Source organism: Anolis sagrei, chromosome 4 (assembly GCF_037176765.1).
Source record: "Anolis sagrei isolate rAnoSag1 chromosome 4, rAnoSag1.mat, whole genome shotgun sequence".
NCBI classification, from domain to species: Eukaryota; Metazoa; Chordata; class Lepidosauria; order Squamata; family Dactyloidae; genus Anolis; species Anolis sagrei.
Window position 1 is genome coordinate 158557345 of NC_090024.1, and position 24806 is coordinate 158582150.

Consider the following 24806-nt stretch of genomic DNA (forward strand, 5'->3'; position numbering starts at 1 on the left):
CAAAGAGTTTATCATGGAGAAACAGCTTGTTTTGTGAGTGGAACTGTCCTATGTCATATTATTTTAGTGCCATACTGTGACTCTCACCGGGATATCCAATAATTTATATCTCATGCCTAGAAATTTAAAATTAGATATGCTCAGGAACTTGCCAAGGTTGCTTCATTTTGAAAATGTTCTTTTGGATTTCCTTCTGATAAGCAAAGTAAAGTTTCAGCTGGAACACTATCTGAAATGGTTGGAGGGCACAATTTCAACAGCCACCTGAAACTGGAGTTAAATTGAGGAGTGGCGTCCTCCATAATAATGAAAAGGACATTTTAATATCCTGGGGGGAAATGACTTGTATGATCATTTCAATTTTGTCGTTAAATTGTACAATTGGAACTGGGTCCTAGCTAGCACTGGTGAAACAGATATTAAAAGCACATATCAATAATATATTTGTGAGTGTGTACGAGTGCACATATACACACATATATACCTTGTATACACACACACACAAAGTGATACCTTGACTTAAGAGTTTAATTCATTCTGTGACCAAGCTATTAACACAAAAGATGCTTGTCTCAAGGTGAATTTTCCCATTGAAATGTATTCAAATGCTATTGTTATAAATAACAAATATTATATACATGCATATTTACATAGAACAATAGAAAAAGGAAAGACCAACTTTTAAATGGTAAAAGCACAAAGTTGTGGCAAGCACATTTGAGGCAAAAAAAAGTATGTTGGCCAGTGTAATAGCAAGGCAAAACCTGCACATTCACATGGAACAATTAAAAAGAAAGATCAACCTTAAAATGGTAGTAGTACAAAGTTGTGGCACAATGGTAGAAGCACAAAGTTGTAGTGAGGAACCACAAAGCAGAGGCAGAAGTATCATTTTCTTCATACTGTACTCATTCCAGCCTCCCTCCCTCTCTTGCTCTCTTTCCCTCTCTCTCTTCATGAAGCCAAACATACCAAGAATAAAACCCACCCAAAATAAACTAACCCAAAGTTCCTCATAATGGACATGAGCAAATCAGACAGCAATCTCCCAAAGAAGCCAAGAGGCTTCTCTCTTGAAGCCCTAAAGCCCCGTACTCTGGTGCTAGCACTCTCTGTGGATGTTAGCTCTTAACTCTAAACACTGCTTATATGGCAAAGTGAAACCCAGGCTGAGTAATGATTCTTAACTCAAAACACTCTTAACTTGAAACTCTCTTAAGTAGAGGTTCCACTGTATGTGTGTGTGTATATATATATATATATATACACACACAGTATATACACAGACATACAGAATGAACTGTAAGTTAACTTAGGTCAGTCTAGTATTCAATCCTATCCTATCCTGTTCAATTTGTCATCAATTCACTCCTTTGGGCTTCATGCAAATCTACCCTTTGCCAAAATATACGATCCTGTGCTTTTCTTTTCCATTTCTGACCAAATAGCTTAACCATTGATTTGTCCCACTGTTATGACTCAGCTGGGATCACAGAGTGATTGTGTCAATGATTCTGGTGAGGATGATGGGATTCAGTTTCACAACCAGGTGCAAAGTGATGTCCCTGTAATAGATGATGAAGAACAGGATGCAGAAGTTCAGTTTCCCACAGCAGGGGATGACGTGGTTGATAGTGAAACTAGCCAGAGCCATGTGCGTGCTGACTTAGGAAGGGAGGACAGTTGTTCTCAGCCAGATAATGAGCAAGAAAGCACTAACGAACAGATTGACCTTGATGAGGAAGAAACTTTAGATCGAGCTGGCTGTTTAGAATTCAAGATCCGAAGAAGTGTGAGAATTGCAAACAAGCAGGAAGCTAAGGGCCAAAGAAATGCCTTCATGTTTTGCAAAGGGTATTAAACAGGCTGTTTGAAAATATCCCAGTGTCAGAGCAACTTCACGTTTCAGTCAAGAGGCCTACATTGTTGGCCTGGATTTATCTTGCAGTTTTCATGTTCATGGTTTCAGGACTTGGTCATGGTTTCATGGGATTTTTCTTTGTTGATGCCTTTGTGGATCTTGCTTTTAAGTTTACCTTGTTTTGTTCTTTGAAACATTACTTTTGCTTTTATGAACTTTTTATCTTTTACTTCTAATAAACCATAAAGACTACAGACTGTGTGCTGTTTGGAGTCTTAAGCAAGGTGATTGTACTCTGAGGTGCGACACCCACTGAGTATGAGGTCTGCCCAAGGGTTGCTTGTGGTCTCTTCCCATTCATTAGTCACTATGTCCATTGGTTGTTTTTTGTTAGTGCTATATGCCACATCTGAAGCTTGCTTGTTCTCTGTTCATTTCCACATCTTGATATTGTAGGGAGCCTTGTGAACAGTTTATATAGTTGAGAGAGGAGTGTAATAGAAAGATAGTTGCTAAGGTTTTCCGTGTCTCCTTTCTTCATTACATATGGTTTCAGATGTTGTCCAATCTTTAGGTAAGATGGCACTTCATAAGTATTGTGTAAAATGCTCTGCAATTGCCTTTTGAAGATTATAACCTCCTGTCTTTAGGTGTTCTAAGAATAAGAATAAGTCTAGTATATCATGGGCCTAATGTCAACAGTTGATATTGACATATTATTCTCTACATGCTTCATTGGATGCTGAAATACATCTGTTTTCATCTGCAATACATCTATTTGGATGCTGAAATACATCTGTTTTCATCTGTATTTATTTATACATATATAAATAAATACAAATAGTTTCCCAACCATGCAGATTTATTCACTTAGAAAACCTTCTCCTGTATTTCAGATAGGCTTAGAAACATCTTTCACTAGTATTTTTAAGAGGGTAACAGCATTTCAGAATTGGAGGGTTACCCAATTCTCTCTCACACACACACATGGAGATGGAGAAAGAAGGAGCTGATGGGCAAAATTTCAGTGGAGCACTTAGCCTAATCCAGGATTTAGTATGTATTTTATACTCTCAGACTATCTCACAACACAAAGGAAAATGTCTGAAATTGATATTGCCTTGCAAAACCATTCCTTTCATTGTCAAGTTGGCACATTCCAAAACTTTTCCTTTCATTCTCCAAATGATGATGATGGGTATGCTTTTAGACATAATTACTTTACTATACTCATATTGAAGTGGGAAATGTTACACTTCAAATGGGATATGATGAATCTGATATTAAACTCTTGGTCATCTCTAGAAATAAGGACTGTGAGTTGGCATACATTTAAAAGAAAATGATTAACCACAAATGTATGCAATGGGCATCATTTGAAATTATGGTTTTTTAACTGGCAAAGCTTGACTGATTTCATGTAAAAGTCTTCTTCACTTGAAAGTTGGAGTATTAGAGGATTCACAAAAGTAAGATTTCAGTCTGAAGTTTGAAGTTTCCTTGTGGATTTATAGCATGACTGGTCAGCTACTAAAAAAGTTAGATCATTAACTCTCTCAATGCTCCACCTTTTTGAAAACTAAAAAACAACAACTTCTCAATTTTGCCTTTTGCTTTCTTCTAGCCTTTTTTAATGCCAAAAAAGACCTTATATGAAAAAGGGAATAAAACAGAAGTCACTTTCGGTTTACTTCCCTATCACAGAAAAGTCACTCCTATTCTTAAAAGGACACCAGAGTGGCAAAAACTAATATTCTCCCCACACACCCCTAAAAAGATTGAGGCAGATGCTTAGTTTTGAAAGTATCCCCCCCCCCCCAAATTTGAGAGCCTTAAAAATAGGATTAGCAACTCATATGATCTGCAAATTTTCCCTACTCTTAGCTCACAGTTTGCTTGCCTGAATTTAGAATCATCTCACAAACCGCATAGTTTAACTGTGGAATTTGCTAATATACGATGTGATAGCCATCAACTTGGAAGAATACATTCATGGAGCACAGGGTGATCATGATGGATATATAGATTTTTTCAAGTACTAAACGGAATAACAGTAGAAAGGGATGGTGGTGGTACGGCACTTATGCACCCCTTGTGGGCTTCCTATAGATAACTGTTGTAGACTGTTTGCATACAATAATGCAATAAGTAGGTCTTTGGTCTAACTAGCATGGCTCTTAGCACCTAATCACATGGAGAGATAGAAGCCTCATAGCACACTGCCAGAATGGAGCCCACTAGATGCTATCACATGATGTAGGGCTCCTTCTTGTGGGGCTGCGTAGAGCAAGAAAAATGGGGGAAGCCAGATGATGTCGATTGTCTCCTGGGATAAGGTAAGGGGTGCAACAGGCAATGCAGGACATATTGCAACAATTTCCCCCATTGCCTCACAGATACATCATGCTACATGGCAAATCCCCCCACTGCCCCATGGATTTGGACCTCAGTATGATGAGATCCTTTATGTTCACATGGGCATTGTTTCATTTCCTTACTCCTCAGCTTTTCATATCTCTATTCAATAAATTATCCTGTTGTGTTCACTACAAACTGCTCATCTTTGTATGTTTGCTTCTATAACACACTACATGGAAGGTTTTGTCTCATATCCATCTTCAGAAACATAAAAGCCCAACTTTCAGTAAATTTAAATATTCTACTCTATAGTACAAATTTCAGGATGTTAGGCCAAGCTGCACACACCATTTTTCTGTTAATTATCCCCCTATGTTATCACAGTCTAAAGCTGCCCCTTTCATTTTTTTTATTTCAAGCACTAAAATTACCTAAAATGACTTTTTTGGGAACTCTTGAATTGCTTAGCAGACTCCTATCATATCCTTAATGAATTATTCTTTCATTTATAGCACACAGCCCTTTAACCTGGGAGCAATCAGGTTTTAAAAATGTGATTGCACCTGGGTTGAAGTCCACACATGCCCTAGAAAGTGTATGCCTTTTTGGGGAGGGTGTCCAGATGTCCTGCTGGGTTTTCCAGCAGGGCACTGGGACACAAGACAACCCCCCTCTGAAAAAGCATTAAAAAAATAATAATTTACTTGGCCGGCATTTCCCTGCTGCCGGAGCTCTCCTGGTGCATAGAAATGGTGCTCCAGGAGAAGGGGGGCAGGAGCAATTTTTCCTCCTCTCCCCCCATTATCCTGACTCAACATTTCTACATGCCAGAAGAGCTCCGGCAGCAGGAAAATGCTGGTCGGTAAATTATTATCTTTTTAATGCTTTTTCTGGGGGATTTTGGGAAGGGGTGGGGGTAGTCTTGGGTTTCTCGGGCTTCAGGAGCCTAAGAAACCCACAACAGCTGTGTAGATGGGCACCGGAAGTTGTGTGACATGATCCCCAGGATCCACCTACACAGCATCCACAGCTGGAAAGACCCAGGTCTTCCCAGCTGACAAATTAATTCAACACAAAGCAGGTTTTCTTACTTTGTGCCAAATGCATTTGCATTTACGTGGGACCTCATTTGGATGCCCCACTTCAAAACATGGGAGCTTACACTATTAAGGGGCTGTCTGGATGCACCCTTAGCTGCCAACCAAGAAATGTGAATTTCACCAACAACAAGAAACATGGCATTTCCCATATCCTGTGCAGCTAGGGGAGGGAAGCTTTTTGCCACCTACACTGAAAGGAGACTGGTTATGATGAAATACTTATAGAGGAACTATTTTCTGAGGCGTGGCTGCACTAGGGAGCATCCTGCCCATTGAGCTCAGTCTGAGTTCATCGTTACCCCCACCCAACTGTGCCTATTACCAAGTGTAATATTGGGGCCAGATAGGAATTCCCCTCTCCACCAATCTAGCGGGGTTTTTTTGCCTACCCTATACTGTTTACAAGGGGAGATTGGGAGTGGGGGGGGGGGTCTTTAAATAGGTCATCATATGAAAAGCAGCCATAGGTTTCCATTTGATATACACTTAAAGCACCCCTTCATGGTGTAGGCCAGAAATGGAAACCCTCATCTGAGTTTACATAACCGGGGTGCGGGCAAATGGAAATGGCTTTGAAATGGGAGAGTTCCAGTTTCCATAAAATTCTTTGGACTTGAGGCAGAAATTTTCATATGTTTTCCTGAGGGGTTGCCTTGAAAACATTTAAGTTGACTATACCTGGGGACCCAGGTGTTTCACCCAACTTAGCTGTGAGGTAGGTCATGGAAGGCTACTACCTTGGCTTAAATCCACACCAGATTTATGCCTCTTTAGTTACATGTTGCAAGTCACATAAAATTAATTTCAGCTACTATTAAATAAAGTTGCCTATATTTTAATCCACACTGTTATCTAGTCTCTTATTTCAGTGGTGGGATGCCAATACATTTACCACAGCAGCCAACTACATTGTTTTTGACACCGTGAAGGATAAACAAGGTGTGTCTTTCAGAGTTACTTCAGGGAATCCAAGTGTATCTTCAGCCAGCTAATACTAATGTATTCTTCATGAGGTTTTGCTCTGTCGGCTCTTTTTTCTATTGTTGCTTTGAAACAATTCCCCAAACTCTCATTAAAGCCATCATTATTAGTTTTAGGTTGTCCTTTGAGCATACTTTCACTTATTAGTGTATTTGAGCTTGCTCTTTCAGTCATTCTAACTATCAGTACTGTAAAAATATAGCCATTGAACTAGAGAGTGAACAAACTGACCAACTGAAGTAAACAGTAAGAGAAGTGGTAAAGACCTCAGTGTATTTGTGTGGGAGTGGTGTGTGTGTGTGTTAAAATTTGAACAATTGAACTATGCATTGCTAATTGGATTTTAGATATTGTATGTATGTATAGTCATAGTTTTCTTTCATCTTTGTTTTGCTTATACATATTATTTAATCATATTGAGAAGACTAAATTTATCAAAGGTCTATAAACACTGTCCTTCATAAGTTTACAATGCTAACTAAAAGACAAACCTTTTATAAGCACTATATAGTCAGTTCCCCACATTTGCAGGTTTGATTTTTTTCAGATTTGATTATTCACAGATTTGATTAAAGTGTTTTCTCTAGAAATCTCTAGGTCCTTCAATGTTGTCCTGCAGTCAACATTCCTAGATAATATATGTTCTCTCAGATAAAAAACATAGCAATTTTTAAATGTATGGTTTTTCTTTTTCTTTCTTTCAGGGATCCTATGTCCCTAACCCCAGTAAATGTGGAGGTCTGCTTGTAGTATCTTTTAGTTTTATCCAACCAAGCACTCTCACTTTGTACAGCATTGCTTAGCATTACATAGCATTCTTCAGCTAGCATGACCAGCTTCATAAATCATTGCTTTTGTAGGGGTCCTGTGTTGTTGAAGCACAGGACCCCCAAAAACCCCAAAACCCATGGCCAATGGAGATGCCATTAAAGACCCCACTGTTGAAGTCTGAGGATGACCATTCTGTCAGAGAGACAAACCAGCTGATATCACAAAATGACCTTTGCTCCAAATTTATAGTTGCATAAGGACTAGGGCTGGGTGGTTTTGTTCGTTAATTTTGTAATTCGTTATTAATTCGTATTTAAATTAGCTTACGATCCGATATTGAGCCATGCAGGAGCAATTAAAAATCAAAGCAAATTTTTCAATTTATTTCGTAATTGTTTCGTAATTGGTTCGAAATCGTTTCGAAATCATTTCGAAATTGTTTCCTTATTATTTCCATATGTCTGGTGCAAGTTTTATAGTTGTTTGTTTTATCAGTGATAAAAAAATAAATTATCACACCAACAGTCAACAACAGAGGGAGAGGGAAGCTTCAGAAGTTCCCCCTGTCCCATTTGGAGGTTTTTTTAGCGTATTGCGCAATCGCGTCCGCTATTAACGAATCAATTCGAAATTTACAAAATTTCATAAATAACGAAAAAAATTTAAAGGAAAAATTCGGAATTCTTTTAAAAAACAAAACGCAATGGACCCCCTAAAAATGAAACGAGTTTAGAAACAAATTTTTCTGTTGTTACCCAGCCCTAATAAGGACACACACACTGGGGGAACATGGTGCTAATCTCATTACTCCATCAGGCAGCTGGTATAATCACCTACTGACCATCCCTTTGATTTACGTGACACCTTTCTCACACAACCAGTAGATGAGACAAACAGAGCTACATCTATATTAATAAGAGAGAAGGGAGAAAAGTGGTCTGCCTAGAGAGATAGAATGTTCTGAGGTAATTTTAGTTTGAATCCTATTGACTAAGGCCCCTTGTACACTGCCATATAATTCAGATTATCAAAGCAGATAATCTCAATTTTATATGGAAGTGTAGAAGGTACCTAAATCAATTCTTGGATATGATTCAGTTCATCTGTAAATCCCATTGATTCAAATGGTATTTCTAATTGGGACTAGAATTTAGACCAAAGAGTTGCAGTTGTGTACCTTCAAGTTGTTTCTGATTTATGTCAATCCTAAAGCAAAACTCTCTTGGGTTTTCTGGGTGGGATTTGTTCAGAGGGGTTTTTCACAGTTTGGGGAACAACTGCTGGGACTTGTCTCCTCCCAATTCATGCATCTCACCTTTTCCCCAAAAGGAATACTGTGTATTGTATGCACAATACTGTGCATTCAAAATCTCAAGAGTCTGAAACTTTGCAATTAAATACTTCCACAAGTTTACAAGTACTGTCCCTTTAAACATTTTAAAGGCTCCATCTACACTGCTTATAATCCAATACAAAGCAGATAATCTGGATTTTATATAGCTGTGTAAATAAAACCAAATATTAATTAAAAAAAGAAAAACTGCATTTTGCATTTACAAGCTTTTTCCTGTTTTGTATATTTTGCAAGAGAAAGTGCTACTTTAAAAAATATTTTGTATTGGTTTATGGTGCACACAGAAAACAAAATCAACACCAGAGGGGGGGGGGGGGAAACCAACCCCCCCCCCCAAAAAAAAACAGAAAAGAAGAAAAATAGCTATAAAAATAGAGTATGCAAGAACATAAGAAAGACTATTATAGAAACCTCTATAAAAAATAATCCAATAGATACTAAAAAAAAAAATAGACCAATACCTAGCTGATATGAAGGTCACCAAACTCACAGAAGATATAAAATCAGATCTGGATAGACAAATCACATGGGAAGAATTAAATACAGCTATGGGAAGAATTGAATACAGCTATAGATAAAGCTAAATTAAATAAAGCCCCAGGGCCAGATGGATTATCTGCTTTGTTTTATAAGGTCTATAAAGAAGAATTAGGCCCGTTATTGCTTTCCACCATGAATCAAATGTTCCAAAAAGGAGAGATGTCTGAGTCCTGGGAGAAAGCTACAATAGTTCTTTTGCCTAAATTAGACAGAGATATTGAGCAAGTGAAGAATTATAGACCAATTTCATTGGTCAATAACAATTATAAGTTGTTTGCAGAAATTTTAGCAAACAGGTTGGAAAAAACCTTAACCAAAATAATACATGGGGATCAAGCAGACTTCCTCCCAGGTAGGCATATGAGCCAAAATGTGAGAATGGTGACAGATAAATTAGAGTACGCTGAACAACACCCAAGTAGAGAGATCGCATTATTGTTTTTAGATGCTGAGAAAGCATTTGACAATGTGTGGTGGGACTATATGTTTAAAGTATTGGACCACTTTGAAGTAGGTCAATATTTAAGAAAGGTAATAGGAGCTATTTACTTAAGACAAAGAGCCAAATTAAAAATAAATGATCAAATGTCAAATGATATAGAAATTCAATAAGGGACAAGACAAGGCTACCCCTTGTCGCCCCTACTGTTCATTTGGATATTAGAAATTTTGAGCAATAGAATTAGAGAAGTTAGTGAAATTAAAGGAATTAAAGTAAAAGTGTATGAATTTAAAGGGAAGGTGTATGCAGATGATTTGGTCTGTTTCTTAAGGGAACCTTTAAGAAGCATACATGCCTTATTGGAAATTATTAATGAATTTAGTATTGTGTCAGACTTTAAAATTAACAAGGAGAAATCAGTATTTCTAACTAAGAACCTATCTAAAAGCGATAGTGTTAAATTAGAGAATAAACTAATTGTAAGGTAGTCCCTAAAGTAAAATATCTTGGACTATGGTTAAGTAACAAAAATAGTAAACTTTACCAATATAGTTATGACAAAACCTGGAAGGAGATAAAAAGAGATCTTGAAAATTGGCAAAGACTTCAACTCACCTGGTTAGAGAGGATAGCAGTGGTAAAAATGATAGTATTGCCCAAAATGTTGTTTTTGTTTAAAAACCTACCAATTATTAAGGGAGTAAAGGTGTTCGGAATTTGGAAATGAGATCTGGTCAAATTCATTTGGAAAGGTAAAAAAAGCAAGAATTACCTATAGGAATCTTATTGATGGGAAAAACAGAGGGGGCCTGGCTTTGCCAGATCTCAGGTACTACTATGAAGCCACAAATTTCAGCTGGCTAAAGGAATTAATTAAAATGGACAATAAGGAGTTGCTTAAGTTAGAGAGCCATAATTTAAGATACGGATGGCATGCCTATCTATGAGATGATAAGGACAGGGTGAACAAAGAATTTAATGGGCATGTAATAAGAGCCAGCCTTTTAGCAACATGGAAAAGATACAAGAAGGGTATGGAGCAAAAAAAAAACAACCCTATGGCTGTGCCCACTGGAAGCAGTTCAGAGACCGGCCACATATGCTGTACATACAAGGATTATCTGGTCAAAGAGAAAGGGCAATGGATACTTGAAAGCAGAGAAGAATGTGGGTTAAAAGATTGGTTCAGTTTTTTCCAACTACACAACAGATTTAGGAAGGATGCAAAAGTAGGCTTTGCCTCTAATAAATCGGAGTTAGAAAGTATCTTTGAGAAGGGCAATAAAGACCTAATATCCAGGCTCTACAAATATATTTTAGAATACAATTTAGTAGACAACCAAATAAAAACTGTTATGATCACGTGAGCCAAAGATGTAGGTAGAAATATTGATTTGGAAGAGTGGGAACATCTTTGGAAAAAGGGGTTTAGATTTTCAGTGGCCAGTTCAATTAGAGAAAATCTGTTTAAAATGTTTTACAGAACCTACATAACTCCAGTTACTAGAAAACAGGACGAGGGGCTTGCTGGAGATGCAAGAAGATGAAGGGATCTTTTTTCCACATATGGTGGACCTGCAACATAGTTAAAGAATTCTGGAAAAAAGTGGCAAAAGAAACAAACAAAATGATTAGCAAAAAAAATCAAGAAAAATCCAGAAATGTGCTTATTAGGAATATTTAGAAGGCGTATTAGCGCAGGAGATGAAGAAATTTGTCAGTATTGTTTAGTTGCTGCAGGACTAATAATAGCTAAAACTTGGAAGGGGGGAAAAGAGTTAACTATTAAGGATTGGAGAGATAAATTAGTAGATTATATCCAAATGGCCAAACGGACAAATAGCAGCAGAAGAGGAAATAATGAAGAATTTGCTAAAAAATGGACCTTGGCAATTGGATATCTCGAAAAGAAGACAAAAGTAGATTTGAAGATTGCCATAAAGGGGATTTAGTAAAAGAAGACATGTGGGTAGTTGTGAGTTAGTTATCTGATCCATACGGAGTGGTGTCGGAGGTCATGGGGGTTGGGTTAGAGGGACAATAAATGTTAAGGTATAATAACTGTACAGTCAAAGTTGATTTTTCATATGTTTAACGAGCGCTGACTGCATACCATTCTGAGAAAGTGCTATTTCTCATTACCATACTTATACAGGATGCTGCCTTGCAGAATCTAACTATATTGCAAAACAAACTATTTCAATTAATAAAAAGAAAAGACTTATTTGCAATTAAAAGCCTTTCTGTACTTTGTGTTTTCTGCAGGGCAGAGGGCTATTTCTCATTGTCACACAAGGTCAGCCTGCAGTTTGTAGCAGCCTGATTCCAACATTTGCTAAGGAACAAAGGAGGGTTCCTTTTTTTTTTTATCATGTCAGGAGAAACTTGAGAAACTGCAACTCGCTTCTGGTGTGAGAGAATTTGCCATCTGCAAGGATGTTGCCCAGGGGACACCAAAATGTTTCAATGTTTTATCATCCTTGTGGGAGGCTTTTCTCATGTCCTCGCATGAGGAGCTGTGGCTGATAGAGGGAGCTCATCTGTGCTCTCCCCAGATTCGAACCTGAGTCCTGTTGGTCTTGAGTCCTGCCGGCACAGGGGTTTAACCCACTGCGCCACTGGGGGCTCCATAGCAAACAGTATGAAAATGCCTAGTCCAGGGTCCGTCTAGACAGGGCCTTTATTGTGGTAACTCCTTCAATAAAGGAGGGGCTGTCTAGACAATGTTCTGGACAATCCCGCATTAATTTGCTACAAACCAGGAAAACTCTGGTTTGTAGCAAATTAATTTGATAGTGGATTTATTCCACTACAGTCCTGAAACCATTTCCACAGTTTACTGGGCTAAATAAGCCTAGTAAACTGTGGGGAAACCCACCCCCTCCCCCAAGCCCCCAGACCCTTTTGAAAAGTAAAAAGAACTTACCAGACCTGCAGTTTCTCCCTGAAGCAGTTCTCCTAGCGTGCACAAATGATGCACCTAAGGGAGTGGTGGGAGGAGGAAAATCGCTCCTGAGAGATCACCCCCAAGAGATTTTAAAAAACATGGATGTTTCTGGGGGGCTGTCCATGTACCCCACAAAAAGCATGCACTTTCTGTGGTGGGCATGGACCAGAAATATCCATGGTTGTTTAACGCGGATGCTTCTAGAACAAGGGCCTGTCTGGATCCAGCCCAAGAAGGGAAATTCTTATAAGGATCTGAGTGTCAAAACTGCATAGCTGCATTAATTTTTTTTTAATGAAGCAAATGAGCAAAAGCTGACAATTATGGTTTTTCAGCCAGAGCTCCTGCTGTTATGAAATCCAGAAGCAAAATTACTAGCACTGTGGCCATAGGGGAATAAAGCAGTTTAGAATGACTCCCTCAACACATCCACAATGATATCTTATAGTCCACAAACTGACTGCTGAAACACTTTTGGATTTACAACACACCTGCAAACACTTTGGACACAGATTGAAAGTGCTTTCAGCTGCCTATAAATGGGAGTTCATCATTTTTGACTGGTTTGGAATGAATATAGGACAATATTGTGTGATAGTAAGCAAATCTGTTCATGGTTGGGGAGACTGCAGCTTGTGTTATGAGCCTTCTGTGATAATGTCCCAAGACTGAGTCAAATGGATCATGACTTGATTCAGGATTCAATTCTTCTGAGATGGATGACTATATTGGAAGCAGCTTGTCCAGTGTATTGTGGAAAGAAAAGGCTGAGTTGAAGGGTAATGTAATTTTTGTAAGTATTTTCTAAGGAAAATGTAAACATGAACATTTCCCAGTTCCTACCGGGGTTGAGTCCTGTCTGGATGAAGCCAAACTCCCACCAAAGTGTCAGTGTAACTCCTTTAAATATCTGTTGAACAAGTAGTATTCACCATTTCCTTATGCCAGTGTCTCTCAAATTATAGTCCTCCAGGTACTTTAAACTTAAACACCCAGAAATCCTAGTTAGCTTACTTGCTGTTAGGAATTGTGGGAGCTAAAGTCCAAAACATCTGGAGGAGCTGAGTCTGCCTTATGCAATGGCCTTTTTCCTGGACTCAAGAAAGCTGGTAAAATCTAACAAAAGTGTGGAATCTATTATTACATTTGCACTAGTATGTTTTCATGCTCCCTGGGTATTCAATAACGTAGGAGATATGTTGAGGCAATGAAAACTCCCCAGTCCAGACTGTGAGTCACCGATCTGTTCTCTTGTGGTGGACACAGAAGAGTGATATTTCCATCCTTCTCCCATACATGATTTCTAGTATAAAGAGAAATCATGATAGGAGTCTTGTTTCTGACTATTGTACCCTAGATTGCTTACAGAAAGAGGGTGGAAACAGTAATCAGCTATGTCTTAATCAATGTGAGGATGAACCCCAGTCATTTGGAACAGCATCTTTTTAAGTACGGATTTGAGGTGAGAGTTGTTGCTATTTATCTACATTGCCAAAGTAGTTGATCTAGAATCATAGCCAATAGCATTTTAAACACAAGAATTGTAGAGGGGAAGCAGAAAGATGTTAGAGGTATCCTTGAACATTATGCTTCATTGCGTACGCTGATAATCTCTACTGCTGTTTCATTATTTGCAATTATTTGTCTTGCACAGAGCTGGACAAAACACTTGTAAATATCATACCAAATTAATATAATTGTCTTTGTGATTGTATCAAGATTATCCTGGCAGCATTTTTTCAATGCATTATGCTCACTGCCAATGGGATGGCAATGCTGTGCATGTGGAAATATGCATCTACAAAATAATAGCTAACAGTAACTATAAAAGAGGTTCCATCCTCACAAGCTCTCTGAGTAACACTTGCCATTTCCTATACATATTTCATGACTGAAAAATGTAATTCCTTGATACATTTAGACAAGTCAGAAAACAGTACAATTTGGGCAATTGTTCAGCAAAACATGAACAATCTTATGATTTTACATATACTTGTTAATATTTTACCTTTGCGGGTATGCTTTTGGAAGTGGACGTTCCATTACAATTGAAGTTTTCATATTTGTAAGTGTATGTGTTTTAAGGGTAAACAGTTATAATCTAAGGCAGCAGGAGGTAAAATGCTTTGGGCAGATGAGAAGATGAAGAATACTCTTTCATTTACAAAAGGGAAAGAATGTGTGTTCCCAAAGAGTCCACATGTTTAAACCTATTCTTGTTGTTGTTATATTTATTTATACCCTACTCTTTCTCCCGCGAAGGGAACTCTAAGTGGCTCAACATAAAAGCATCAGTATAATAATTTAAAATATACAAATATGTGAACATTAAAACAGGATGAAATATAAACACTATTTTTAAAATCCACACCCCCTGAATTGATATTAAAAACCTTCATTTTTAAAAGCCTGTCTAAATAAAAAAGGTTTTAGCATGCCACCAGAAGGACAGCAAGGAAGGGGCCATTCTGGCTTCCCTGGGCTGGGAGTTAACAGTTTGAAGAGAGATATCTATTGCAGCACTGGTTGAATCAAAGTGAATTCACCAATGTTCTTGTTCAATTACAAAACTCACAAGACTATTTTGGTTAATCATGGTCCCTTAGCCTAACTGGTTTTGTTTTGTTTTGAGGAGAAAATGAAACAGTTATACTAAACTTGTTCCAGATATAGGATCTCTGTCTCATAGCATATGTAAATGAGCTAATCTCAGTGTTTAGAATCACAGAGCATTTTGTACTGCACTGAATTCCACAGCCAGCCTAATTGTTGTATTCTCCTCTTCTGAGGAGGAGGAGGTAGAACAGGAGATGTAAGAATTGGGGATTTGGGGCCAAGTGTTGAGGAGGAAGAAGAGGGTGAGGAAAACATACTGTCTGTTCCTATGATTCGGGAACACCAAAGGGTGAAAGAAGGAAGGAAAAGGTCAGGTAAAATTGTGCAATCAGACCTTGCCCTAGGAACACCCATGCTAGGAGCTATAAATCAGCAGTAAAGCAAGTGGTCAATGCTGGCAGCAACCATTCTACTTACTGCTTTTGTGCTCTGGTTTTCTTGCTTGAACCTCCAGCATCTGTGAAGTGTATCACAAAGACATTTTTTGCCATAGACTCTTGTTTCATGTCTGATTTAAAATGTCTGGATTTGCTTATGGGATTTACCTTCTGTTACCTTGCTGCTGCTTGTTACATTAATATCATTTTGCCGAAGTAAACGGGTTTTTTTAGTTGCCTTAATCCATTTTGTAAGATTGTTTCTGGGGCATAACAGGATCTATGAAAATCTATGAAAAGGCAAAATGGGGAGTAAGTGAAAATATGAAATTATGAATCAGTAAATATGCCAAGATTCTCTACTTCAAATATCATTCTGAGTCATGTATGCACCAGCAAGTATTTTTCCTGAATCAAATTTCACTTTTATTACTTCTGTGCCTTTTTTTTTTTTACAGAAAGCACATTTTAATGATGCCGTATCTTTCCCAATGGCATATTTCTGTGCATTTTAATGCACATATATATTTTATGTAATCATTCAAATTGTAAAAGAAAGAATGAATTTTTAATTGAGAAATCATATCAAACTAAGATGTATATGTATGCAAGTTTCTGAATATGAAATGCCTTTAGGTCTTCAATTTTTCAAGAGTTGCAAATTTGGTAAATTTGCATAATTTTGTGAACCAATCCTTAGTTCAAAGAAACACAGGGAAAAGCTGGCAAGAACATGTGTATTTGCCTTCTAGTCTGAGCACAGTTGTAGTATACAAGATATCTCACCAGTACTAGATGGGGAAAGAATTCTAGGACTTTCAGCTCTGATGGCAAATGCATAGTTTTAGCATCATGTAGTTTATCTATGCAGGGTCAACTGTGGTTAGTATTTCAATGGAAAACCACAAATGAATATCAGGTGCTATAAATGATATTTCAGGGTCCTTCCATAAAGATCCTCCTCGCCCTCTCCCAATGCATCATTTTGATGCGCCAGAAACTCTCAATGGAGGGGCCTGAGCATGCAGCCAGGCCCCTTAGGGGCTAAATGGGGAGCTGGCTGGATGACTTCTGGTTGACCCAGGGGGGCATGTCGCTACCCCCCAGCCACCCCGCCCCCCCACCCAGGAGAAGCCCGAGGTTTGGGTTGGAGAAGGGACTAAATCCCAGGAGGAACTGGGATTTAGGTTTTTTTAAATTATCTTTATTAGGGTTTTTTCCATACAGTAAAAGAGGGGGAACAATCAAGTGTATAGGAAAGTAGGAAATTGTGAGAAAAAGAAAAGAAAAGGGGGAGACAAATGGGGGAGGGGTGAAGGGTGGGAAGGATTTGTCTTGTTGGGAGATAGTTGGTGGGGGGGTAGTGATATTATTGTAGACTTCATATTCTTCATCTTCTTCTCCTTTGTGCTCTCTCATCTTATACCTAATCCAGATTCCTTTTCTCTTTGGCCTATTTTATTTAGCTCAGACTGATTACACTTCTGCTCCTTCAAGTATTCTCTTAAGAGTGTCCAATCCGTTTTATGTCTTTCCGACTGGTCTTGGAGTAGAAATGTTAGATAATCCAGATCCATGTAGTCTCTTAATTTACTAAACCAATTTTCAATTGATGGGATTTCCTTTAAACATCACTTCTAAGCTAGGAGACATCTTGCTGCGGTCATTAAATAAAAATATTTTATCGTTATTTTTGTCAAAACCGGTATTTGTTAGGTTCAGTAAGTAATATTCTGGTTTAAGATTGAATTTAATTTTTAAAATTTTCTGGGAATGGCTGTGTATTTTTTTCCAAAGTTTTTGAATTTCCTTGCAGGATCACCAGGCATGGAAGTAGGATCACGTGTCTTCTCCGCATTTACAGCATTTGTTATTTTGATTTTTATAAAATCTCGCTAATTTTTCTGGGGTTAAGTACCATCTGAAAAACATTTTATACCAGTTTTCGTTTACATTTAGTGATCTCAAATATTTTAGTTTTGTTTTCCAGACACATTCCCAATCCTCTAGGAGGATGAAATGGCTAAAATCCTTCGCCCATTTAAATCATGTTTTCTTTAATTAATTAATTCAGTTTCTGAATTCCACTCGAGAAGTTTTTGATAAATCTTTATTAATTTTTCCTTTGCCATAATTATATCCCAGCTCGACTCTTGTATTGCAAAGTCATCTTTCTTGTCTTCCTTAAAAGAGTCCAGCATTTGTCTAAATTGAAACCAAGAGATGTTATAACCTTCTTGTCTAAGCTCCTCAAGTGATTTTAGTGATACAGTGTTATTTTGCTTCTTGAGGAGTAGTTTACAGGTAAACCATCTTTCTGGGGGGGGAGGATCTCCCTTTTGTGGTGGGCCTCAACTGGGGAGAGCCACAAAGGGGTTTTGGTGTAGAAACTTCCCTTGTATTTCTCCCAAATTTTTAAGAGGGCGGCCCTAACGTAGTGGTTTGTAAAGTTCTTTTCTATTTTCGCTTTGTTGTACCAAAGGTACGCGTGCCACCCTTTGTGAAGATCGAAACATTCTAAGCTTAAAATTCTCTTTTTTTGCCCAGTCCTTCACCCATACAAGTGCTGAGGCTTCAAAGTATATTTGTAAGTGAGAGTCCACCTCTCTTTTTGGAATCACTAAGTATGTTAAATTTTATCCTAGCTTTTTTCCTGGCCTAGATGAATTTTGCAATATATTTTTTTCCATTTCATTGTGGTTGGTTCTGAAGATCTGGAGCATTTGGAACAGAAATATCATCTTTGGGAGGATACTCATGTTTATGACAGAGATCCTACCTAGCAGGGATAAATTTAGATGATTCCATTCTTCTAACTTTTTCTTTATTGATTTCCAGGTTTGTTTGTAATTATTATTATTTTTTTAGAAGTCGAGAGTTGTGGGCTGTAATTTGAATTCCTAGATATTTTATCTTACTTGATATTTCAAATCCCATTATGTTTTTTAGTTTATCTTTTTTGGGTGTGGTCCCAGGATTTAGTGATGTCTGGGGATGTCTTAGAGCAGTGGTTTCCAACCTTTGGACCTCCAGGTGTTTTGAACTTCAGTTCCTACAATTCCTAACAGCTTATAAATTGGCTTGGATTTCTAGGAGTCGAAGTCCAAAATAACTGGAGGACCAAAGGTTACGAACCACTGGTACAGAGGAAGGAACTGGTAAAACCAACTTTGAGTATTAATATAATATTTATTTAGTTGATCAGTCATATGACCATTTCAAAATAGAACACGAGTAAAAAAAACTTTGAGTATTCTTTGCCTAAGAAAACCCTGTGACATTCATGGGACTACCAAAAATCAGCAGGCAACTGGAAGGCACATATATACACACACACAGTTATGAATGATCGGCTGGGCGAAAGTGTGAATTGAGATTTGGATGTGAATCTAGATGTACATTCCATTGAAAACAAAGCAATATATATGATATGAACATTCAGATAAACATGTAGGTTTGGTAAATAAACATGTAGCTCTAGTAAATAAACATGTAGCTCTTGTAAACTAATGTAAATAATACATTAGTTCCAGTGGGGAGTATTTTAGAGTGTGCCTGAAACTCTACATTCACATTCTTCTCCAGCTAGTCACCTATGCACGAGGAACAAGAAACAGCAATGGAAGCACCTTTCTGTTCCTTCCAAATAGTCTTTTGGAAAATAATCTGGTCATTTCAACTAATCATCGTACTTAAATATTTAGGTACTTTTAAAAAAAAAAGAAATAATGACTACAAATTATTACCTGGCTATTAGAATTCTTCCTTTTTTGTCATCTGTTTATGAAACTAATGCTATCTCTTAAAACTATATAAGATCTTCAAATATCATGCTGTTGATCTGGGTATAATAAGAAGTGATTCCAAGATGGCTAATACCTCAGAGCATCTCTAATTTTGCCAACTGAACTGTATTTTGCCTTGATGAGCATTGTTTAATAGTATCAATCCAATATGCCTCCACATCAGAACAGTCTCTTAAAACCATCGTCGTACCAAGAGCTATTATGTCTTCCTAGTAACATTATTACATAAATTGTTTAGCTCTGCGTAATGTTGAAAGTGTTCTGTGTATTTTCAAGAAGAATTTAAGTAAAGTGTCTGTGGGACATAGAACAAACAGATAAACTTTATTGGATTACTTGTGACAGAGTCGAATAGCATTGAAATAAGGTTAGCCATGGATGCCCAATTGTTTCAGTACATGCTGTCGCAAATAATACAATAACTTTATCACCATCTATTTGTTGTGTGACTCAGTGTCATCATAATAACTCCTTTGACTCAAATGCATTTTTTTTCTTTCAAGTCAGATGCTTTGATAGCCTTTCACTCCAACTTGTGAACAGTCAAAGATGGGACAGTCTTTTTGTCAGCTAGAAAACAATAGCAGTCACACATCCATTTACTGCTAAAGGAAAAGAAAAAAATGAGACGGAGGAATCAAATTAACATTCTGTGAATGAATTATCAATCAGTCTTGGTGGTGGTGTGGAGGTTAGTTGCAAATACACATGGATAGGCATTTCTCCTCCAAAGATTACACCTTGCTTCTCTTTTGAATTGTGACCCAGAGATTGGGGGCAGAGGGAAGATAAGATTGGAAGCACAGGGTAGTATAATAAAATATTTTTTTAAAAAATAAAGCATGTAAGCAGTTCTCTAAGTCTGTGTTTTCCCATTGGAACTGAAGAGATGTGGGCAATTATTTTAAATTAGGCTACACGGGGATATTATTTGTATAACCAAAATAGGTTTCTCTTTGTAATTAAGTTTAATAGACATTACTTTACGATGAACCAAACTGGTTTTAAAAACCCTAAGAATTTCCAAGAGCAAGCAACTCAGAAGTGTATGGATGCAGAAAGATGCCTCTATTGGACTTCTTGGAATCATGACAAAATCTATAAACATTTTATCGTTGGAGTTTTGGTAGTCTCTGGTGAACAGTTTTCTAAAATTGCTGTTAAAACACAGCAACGTTACATGCTGCTTGGCAATCCTCTTGGATTCTACTTCATGGGATGTCAATTTGAACTTACATTGTCTATTCACCCCAAAAATTAAAACACGTGTGTTGAAAAAAGCCAGATCCTTTTTAATTACAGGTATCTAAAATGGAAAATAACATGTAAACCATAAAAAAATGAATAGTATAGGTAGCAACAACTGTGGTAAGAGTTATAAAACCTTGCCTTCTACTATTGTCATGGGCAGATCCACATTGTCTTAAAATGTTGGATCTATCCATCAATATTTCTCCTTATTGAGGGAAAACTTCAGAAATCCATGGCAATCTTCCCTGGTCATCATCTCCTTTATGGCCATGTGGATCATTTATTTCCCCCTGTGTTGGTAAGCAGAAGGAATTGTAATTTGTTGTAATTTTATTGTAATTTGTTATTTGGGCCTGGCCTCATATAAGCTGCCCCAAGTCCCCATTGGGGGAGATGGTGGCGGGGTATAAATAAAGTTTATTATTATTATTATTAATAATAATAATAATAATAATAATAAACTTTAAGAGTTGTTTCTTTACCAAATAATAATAATAATAATAATAATAATAATAATAATTGGTAAAGAAACAACTCTTAAATCTTCAGATGCCTTCATACTGCCTGGGTAATTGATAGTAAATCCTTGTAAGCCCACACTGAAACTTGCTGAATGTGATGAGGACAAAAATATAAATAAAATGAGATACTTCAATGTGAAATATGTCTCCCCCCCCCCCCAAAAAAAAACAACCTCTAGAAGTAACATAAACAGTCTCCTCCACTGAACAATTCCTGTTCAAGCCCAAAATATGTCAAGCTAATCCTGTAGTATTTAGATATAAGTGAGTAGTAGATCATCAGAACACTAAATGAAACCTGGTATTTCTCATGGAAATAGCAGTTGGTGCCTTCAACTGCTGCAGAAAAGGAATGTCAGAATTCTTCCCAACAAACGGGTTTACAGAATGGGATAACAACAGAGGAGTAAAAAGGAAGTGAGACCCATACATTTGCAGAGGTATTTTTACCCCCCTCACATATTTTAGAATATATTGGCAATTATAGATATACTCACAACCAATTCCTGAACAATATAGAGCATAGAAAAAACTTTTGATCATTTTTCTTCAGTTCTACTTACCTTTCATTTAGCATGCAATTTGTTTTATTTAATATTGATAACATTTAAAAGTTGATACTTTTGACTTTGGTTGAAATATGGAGCTGCAATTTGCATATGAAATATTTGACCCCATGAATAATGCACCTGGGTTACTAGAAGGATGCACTATCATGATGTAAAAATGACTTATTTTAAGCAAGACATTAATTTCTTTTCAAAGAAATGTACCATATTTTAAAGTAATGCATCGTATTTCATAGAAAAGAAATCTAATGGATAAGGTAGTGTTTTGTTCCATATGTTGTGTAGCGCAAGGAACAAGTTCGCCCTCAAGTGGGCTTGCAGAGGCAGATCTATAAACTAGAATGTTGTACCCCAGGTTAGGAAATAAACCCAGTGAAAATGACAATATTGGAGAAGGGAACTTTGCCCTTGCTGCTAATAATGTATTTCAAAAAACTACAATGTCTATGCTGAGTAGGACACATATTTAACAAAGGATGTATTTAACATTTTGCAGGTACTGCACATTGTTGTTAAGCATTTAATGTCAGCAGTACATATACCATAAATAATTAGCTCTTTCATAAAAAGCATACACAATTTTTAAAATGCATAACGTTATTTACCAGGAAATCACACAATAATAATTTAGACAAGACCTCCAAGTTAATCAAGCAAACATAGTTTTGAAAGACAGCAGATTACAGAAGCTGTCTTTATAGACCTGTCAGCAGAATATGATACTGTAAATAATTGCCTATTCCTGAGAAAAAAATATAATATCACAAAGGACTACTAGCTCACCCGCTTCATAGGAAATCTGCTACAAAACAGGAGCTTTTTTGTTGAGTTCCAGGGCCAGAGAAGCAGATGGCAAAAACAGAAGAAAGGCCTGCCTCAGGGGAGTGTTTCTGCTCTCTCACATATACACAAATGACCAGCCACTGCCAGAAGGGACAAAGAGTTTCATGTATGCTGATGATCATGCCATCACCGCTCAAGCAAGGAGCCTTGAAATGAACAGATGCTCTCCAAAGTTTTAGGTGCTTTTACTGTCTATTACAGGGGAAACCAACTGATTTTTAATCCATCTAAAACACAAACATGTGCTTTTCATCTTAAGAACAGACAGGCATATCTAGCACTGAGGATTACCTGGAAAGGAATCCCACTGGAGCATTGCAGCACACCAAAATACCTGGGAGATACTCTGAACCATGCTCTGACTTATAAGAAGCACTGCTTGAATATCAAGCAAAAAGTGGGTACTAGAAATAATACCATGTGAAAGCTGACTTCAACAACCTGGAGATCACAACCAGACACAGTGAGGACATCTGCCCTTGCACTTTGTTAATCTGCTGCTGAGTATGCATGCCCAGTGTGGAATACATCTCATCACATTAAAACAGTGGATATGGTTCTTAATGAGACATTCCACGTTATCACAGGATGCCTATGTCCAACACCACTGGAGAAATCATACTGTTTAGTCAGTATTGCACCACCCAACATTAATCAGGAAGTAGCAGTCTGTAATGAAAGGACCAAGACATTGGCATCTCCAGCCCATTTTCTGTTCAGATATCAGCCAGCAAGCCAATGCCTTAAATCAAGAAATAGCTTCCTAAGATCTACAGAGATATTTGCAAAAACACCTCAGCAAGTGAGAGTCCAAGAGTGGCAGGTGAAAATCTGAAACATCAATCAGTAGCTGATACCAGGTGACAGACTCCCTCCTGGGCACACAGAAGATTGGCTGATCTGGAAGGCACTGAACAGGCTGAGTTCTGGTACCATGAGATGCAGAGCCAACCTTAAGAAATGGGGCTACAAAGTGGAGTCCACAACATGTGAGTGTGGTGAAGAGCAAACCACAGACCACCTACTACAATTCAACCTGAGCCCTGTCACATGCACAATGGAGAACCATCTCACAGAGACACCAGAGACACTCCAAGTGGCCAGTTTCTGGTCAAAGGACATTTAGCATAATGCCAGGTTTTTAACTTTGTGTTTTTAAATACATTATAATTATACCCCCAATTCTCTTCTGACATGATAAATAAATAAGTTCCAACTTCCTAGCAAAATCAACGAGATATCTCTACATTCAAATCCCCTTAAGAATTTGTATCATACAAAATGGAGTAGTCATACAAGCTTGTGTTATTCATGGGATGCAAGAATTTTTCCTGACATTGCAACTTAATGCTTCCTAGTTGTGTGCCTTGCTCCATAAGCATTGTGGCATAACTGCAATATTTTGGTTTCCTTGTGGTTCCACCTTTTGAACCCTACAGAATTGAATTGATGTGTGAACACTTGTACATGAAATAAGTTGTTTTAGAGTGACTGACTACCATAACATTACATGCCTTATAATCAATAACCAACCAACCTCTAGAACTTTTCATTACCTATATTCCCATTTCACCATACTTAATTTGTAGATTTGCTTCAATAAGCATTGATATCTTTAAAAGAGACACAGTTAAACATAGACCAAATTCCTATCTACTGTATAGTTCCATTGTTGTCTACCATCAGTGTAATAATGCCCAAAGTAAAACACTACCTTGGCATCACAGAGGTACAAAATGAAGGCTATTCTAGAGATGGCAGACCTGCTAACATAATCTAAATAGCTAAGCAGCTCCTTCAACAAGCTAACCTCCCTGCTATTTTTTAACCCTTTTGGGAGATTTGTGAAAACATCTAAGGCCTCTTACACACTGCCCTATATCCCAGGATCCGATCCCATATTAGCTGCTTGTCCCATATTACCTGGCAGTGTAGACTCATATAATCCAGTTCAAAGCAGATAATCTGAGATCAGATGCTGTGATACAGACAGAGTCAATCCAGCCATAGGATCTCATCACACTTGCCTTTTATAGCACCCTAGGATACTAAAAGGAAAGTCCAGTGAGATGGGCATGCTGTCTATCATACGATGTTGCTAGTCTTGAAGCCCCCCCCCCCCCCCAAAAAAAAAAAAAACAGAATGGAAGCATCATAGGATACTTCCCTCCTAACAGTGGAAGACTCCCATTTTGTACTGGCTCCAATGGTCATTTCACAGATGAGGGGTTGACAATGAAATGTCCTCTGGCTGACAATTGCTAGCCAAGTTCTGGCTGGGTAAAATAAATGTTCCACAGAAGATCTTCATGTCTTAAGGGCAGATTATATGGGAGAAAGTGATCCTGCAGGTAACCTGGACCCAACCATGTAGGGATTTAAATGTAATAACTAACACTTGTTCTTTGCCATTAGTAAAACCAGTAGAAATTACTATATCAATTTAGATCGTTATACCATCTCCCACAA